Below are 6000 nucleotides of genomic sequence, written 5' to 3'. Positions count from 1 at the left end.
ATTCCAGTCCTGAAAATACTTATGGATATAATTAGAGAAAGTAAAAGTGACTGGCCACTTACAGTCAAGGCCAAAAGAAATGGAAGAAACCACGAAGAAATTCTAAATGTTGCAGAAATGATGAAGCCAAAATCCACGGATGAAAAAAAAAAGTCAAAATCTGGGACCCACAAGACAAACTGATAGACATTTTCTAGACAGGAAATAAGCAGATTTCCTCACAGTCCATTTTCTCTCCTTACTGAGAGATGCGAGCTGAAGAAAATAGAGAAAAGACAGACAGGACTGAGGCATAAGAGTCATCTGAGGGCTGGAAAACTGAGCTTGTGGTACTGAATGGGTCTCCTTAGGAAAAGAAAAGACGGATTTACCCTCATATTGTCCTGCATTCTGTGAACATCCCACAGTACCAAGGCAATTCCTTATTGTCATGAGAATGTATTTTTGATCCTGAGGAAGGTTCCTTTAAGGAATTATAAAAATCTCAAAACCGGAAGAAAAACTAGCATTAGTAAAGCACTTACCATGTGTCAGGCATTGTGATCTTGTCATGAATCCTCCAACAACCCTTTAATTATTGTTCTCACATTACAGGTGAGGTATACACAGGGTTCAAGAATTCTCCCAGGGTCATTGAGCAGACGTGGAATTCTAGTTCCCAGCCCTCTAATTCACCAGCCAGAGATCTTGCTCCCTCTAGACTCACTGACTAACTGTAAGTCATCTTTGCCTGAATCTCAGCCCCCTGTGCAAGTCCTGTGGAAGCTTTTCAGCCTTGAGTCTCATATCTGCCATGAAAAGAATCTCATCAATCCCTTATTTTATTGTGCTAAAGTGATACATAGCATAAAATTTACCTTATCAAGTCATGAAATTCTCTGACCATTAGTATTTGTAAGTAGATATCAATTATTGTGTAACTGACACCTATGAGACAGAAAATTAACATCTTTCCTGGTCTTACCTCCTCCTGTCTCTGTTCCTTCTTCCTTAATAATCCCATAGATACTTTACTAAGAGTATCAGCATGCTTTGTTCTTGATGCCATTATGATTGATTATATTGATTACATTATAGAACACTAGTCCCTCTTTCCTAAGGCCCACACCTTTCCCTGCAGTATTTTGGTTTGCAGTCCTTTCATACTAAGTTCCCAGCTGGAACCACCCCACCCCACCAATGGTGGTGGTCAACCCCACCCCACTAATGTAACTCCATCCAATTCCTCTCAAGTTTATGGCCTCCCCTGCTAAAATAAATGCCCCATCCATGCCCCACCCCCGCTTCTGTCTGAGAATCACACAAGTCCACAGTGACATGGACCATTAAGATGGTTCATTCTCCACGGTGGAGGCTTGATCTATGCGTACATGCTCACATTACCATTTGCTTTTCACAGTTCTGGAAACCTCTTCCAAGATAAATGATTTCCACTGGTAATGGTATCTCCCCAAAGACCAAAGTATAGAGAGCTATATTTGCTAAAGACACATCTATGATCTGCCTTTTATAACTACCTCTCTTCATCTTACCCCTGCACAATGGAGAGGCATCATTAGCCCAATTTTACATATGAAGAAAACAGAGTTTAACAACTTAGAAGTAGTGAGGTTAGTATCAAGACACAGTAGTGAGGTTAGTATCAAGAGCTTCAGAGAAGTGAACATTCACTTGCTGAGACCAAGAACTCATGATCTCTACCTGTCACCCAACCCATCTCTTGATTAGTACTGCTTTCTTCTAACCATGAAAGCATGTTGAAAATGAAATAGAGTACATCAAGGACCTGGTGTCTCCTCATCCCAGGATATTGGTCTCAGCAATCCCAAAGCCTTTACTTTGTTGTATGTGGAGATTCCCAATCCCTCTACAGCACATTCATTTCTACATGCAGTATACTAAAGATGAGCATCTTTCCCCAGGGTTAATTCAATCTCCTAAATCTACCCCTTAAAAACAGGAATGACAAAGCAAATAAGAAAAACATGGACTATTTTGCCATCTTCCCCAAAGGCAAGGGCATTGCTGGCAGTAGTGTATGAGATAGAAATTAGACTATAAAGAAATATTTGAGTGTTTCCTTAATCATGGCCTCCATCTGCTGATCTAGCCAAAAGCAAGGGGCAGAGGTGATCTCTGCTATGCCACAGTGAATAATGCAATCATATTTTTGATACCAAACTACATTGAGCTGCCATATAAATCCTGCCGGCCTCTATACCACAGCTCATTTTCTTACAGGAGCTACGTGACTTCAGGAAAGTCAAATCTGGTCAGATCTGTGCCTCTGAAGCAGGAATGGAGACAGTACTGAGAGCCATGTGTTTTTCATACTAGCAGTTTAGCTTCCTGAGTCTTCTTAGTATGCTCAGTATACTAAGTATACTTCTTCCTATCTTCAGTAATGACCTTCGTGTAACATGAGAAAACATAAGAAAAATCATTCCCCAGCTCTTTCCTGGGAGGTTCTGGTTTGTTTTCTTTCAATTATCTTATTCCATCTCTTCCCCCACAACTCTCCCCTAAAATTCTTAATGAAGGCTTCACAATTTAGGGCATTTTACTCACAATAGATTGAACAACCCTGATGTCCAAAAGGGATAAACTATGTAAATCAAAGACAATCAATATTCAAACTTGATTTCAAGAAATGGTCGTGAAGAGAAGAGGGGGAGACTTTGGAAAGTACTCTGCCTGAGTTGAGAAGGAGCAGGCTGAGTCATTCTTGCCTTGCTTCTAGCAGCATGAATTGAAAAGCCTAGTCTAGGTTCATCTTTCTGGAAGCAGTGAACAAATTCTCTTTGTTTCCCCAGTGAAACTTATCTCTGAATTGCTGCATATCATCCTGTAAAATCCAGCCCTCCAGATGTGTGCTAGGAGAGGCATACTGCTTCAGTGCCTGTGGTCAAAGTGCAAGAACAGGCACTCTACTGCACCTGAAAATGACACTCACTCCTCTGATCCTTGCTGTGGACAAAAGGTACTGATCAGAGGAGGTTGCACAAGCTGTGTGTGTGTGTGTGTGTGTGTGTGTGTGTGTGTGTGTGTGTGTGTGTGTGGTGTGTGTGGTTTTTCTTCTTCTTTGGTGAATTTGTTCAGCTATTCATACAGCGGAAGAAGAAAGTAAGGAGGGTGAATATAATGTAGTGCTTTTCAAAATGAATTCCATGGAACCCTTCCAAAGATTGAGAACCACAGAGGCCATGGATTGGGAGGGTGAGAGCAGTAGACATGACTCTGGGCCCTTCCATCTGCCTCTGTTGCCTAGAGAAAACCAACAGCACTCAGAGCTATTGTAACATAGGAGGTAGACTGGATACAATTTCATTTCAACAAAGGCTTACTTAGCTTTAACTTTTTTAAGATATGGAGGAAAAGCACAGGTGCTAGACAAAGATTCTGTGGGTTGAAGATCAGCCTAGAAATTTAAATGGGAATCATAATTCTCTTAATATGTAACTGTGACGGGGGACCTAGCTACACTCAGATGTAATTCTAGCACCCAGGAGACAGAGTCAGGAGCATTAAGAGTTCAAGGATAATCTATGGCTGCTGAAAATACATATCTGTGAGTGTGTGTATAATTTTTGAGTCTCGTTTCAATGCAAATCTCAGTCATTTTTAGAATAGGGAGTTTCTAACAATGTGAAACTTCCAAGTATACCACTCTGCGTATTGTGCCAGTCAGACCCCAACTGAGTGCCTCACTGATACCAATCACATTAATAAAAGTTTACCAACATAAACTTGGGGTCGAATGTCATCTTAATCCTAAGGAGGCAAAAAATGGAAAGTAGAATCTTTGTCATGAGGAATTTTACAACATGAGCTCTAGACTATTAATTGAATCATTAAAATAAGTGATCAAATGTTCTGTGTATTTGCCATATAAGGCAGACAGAAGTGTTTCTCAAAGACTTGTTAATATGGCTTTTGGATAGGAACTGAACCACAGAAATTTAAGAGACTTGAACTTTTTCTTGAAAGGCACTGCCAAAATGAACTAAAAGAAAAAGAAACTGTGCAGAGTGGGTCTCCAAACTTTCTATATACAGATAGTACGCCAATAATAGTATAATTTATTTCCCTAAATAAACAAACCAATTCCTAACGAACCATAAAGAACTCTGAGGGCTCTATAAGAACAGAGCTCAAAGCAAAGAGAATGATAAGTTAGGAAACTGTACTGAGGTAGCAAAACTCAACCTGACCTTAGAACTATGCCTTACAATGGTGCCTTGTTGAATTTCAGAACTTCTATGACTCAGTTTCTGCTACCATCTTTTCTCCTTTCCCTGCTTCATTATGAAGCACTTTTGCATTTCTCTTTTCCTGGTATCACCATCCATGTTGCATGAATGAAGGAAACAGCTGGATCATGTGCAATCACCCCAAGAAAATGCATTAGAGAAAACTTACTTCAGCTAGATTTAAGGCAGATAATGAGTGAAAGAATTGACTTCAAGGCTACACCTTAGTGGGAAACGGGTCTTTAGAAAGGATCTTTGGAAAGGATGAATGCATCTTTATGTGGGAAGAATATAAGTAATGCCAAAGGACACACCTAGTGAGGTGGGATGGAGAGAGGGAAGAACTGCTGTAAATTCTTTGACGTTCCTAGCACCAGGACAAAGAATCCATTTGTAGTTAGAGTGGAGGTTTAGAAAATTCAGCAAGACCATATCTCAAAAAAACAATCTGATCCCCATATCCCTCCCCCAACCTCTGCCCCTCACCTTGTTTTCCTCCCTTCCCTATCCAACTTCAAATAACCAAATACACATATATGCAATATGTTAACGTCAAAGGCACAATGTTAAGCACTTCTCAAGTCATTTTGGAGAGTAACATTTTATGACAATAAAAGATACTCTCAGGGACTGAAGCTCCTTTTAGACTGCAATGATTTTGTAAAATATTAGAGAGTTAAAGTCAATCCACAAGCTATCATTTCCCTAAATGAATATATTTAGGGAAAGCATTTACTTTAATCAGTGAAACATCCTTTGTGGAAGCCTTCATAGAGGGTTACTTTGTCAAGACTTTTTAAAGTATAGTAAAAACTACACCAAAAGCGACCTGATGACATGGCTTAAGACTAAAAACGCTAATCTTGATACTTTGCTGAGGATCACCTTAATCGTCACAAACCTATTTTATAAAAATAAAATCAATCACTGCCAAGCAAATATTTCCTAATGTAAGCACCACTCCAAATAACAAGATTTTCAGATTTTTTAAACATTATTGATTAAATATGGAATAGTAGAAAGAATAACCCTTGTACATGGTAAGAAATACAATTGAATGTTATGTATCTCATACCTTGTAATCTGGTATATTGTATATACATTTATGTATTTATTTGAAATAGGAAAGGGAAGGGGGGAAAACAAGATGAGGGGAGGAGGTGAGGGAGAGAAATGGGGACAAAAATATGAGGAGGGGTGTCAATGTGTGTGAAGTAATGCTCCTTCTATCTGGTGAATATAAATGTAATCCCTCTATTAATTACAATAAAAATATGAAAAAATAATCTGGGCATGGTAATACGTACTTAAAATCCTAGCTATCAAAAGGCAGAGATCAGGAGATTGCAGTCCAAGGCTAGCCCTAGTAAAGACATGCTAGGGCTAGATTTTATCTAGCAGATTTTTACCTAAGAGATTTTACGGAAAGCAGAATAGGCTGGGAATCATGGCTACGATGGTAGGGAGTGATTTTATATAACAAATAAGACGTCCTAAATTCAAACTCCACCAGAAATGCAAAAATGAAGGAAGGAAAAGGAAAAAAGATAATCTTTCGGTGCAATGTTCTCATCCATAATGGGTTAGGACTGGCTTCTTTTTCTTTTTTTTGAGAGAAGACAGCAAGTAAAACCAAGTGAGGATTTTTAAATCCACCTCTTGGTGCTTCTACTCTCATCATCATGTGATACACAGCCCCATACTTAGAAACTTAGGTCATTGTCACCTTATGAATAAAGCCAGACTCAGC

The sequence above is a fragment of the Megascapheus bottae genome, chromosome 6 (genome assembly GCF_031878675.1).
Source record: "Megascapheus bottae isolate mThoBot1 chromosome 6, mThoBot2.hap1, whole genome shotgun sequence".
Taxonomy (NCBI): Eukaryota; Metazoa; Chordata; class Mammalia; order Rodentia; family Geomyidae; genus Megascapheus; species Megascapheus bottae.
Note: the sequence above shows the minus strand (reverse complement) of the source record.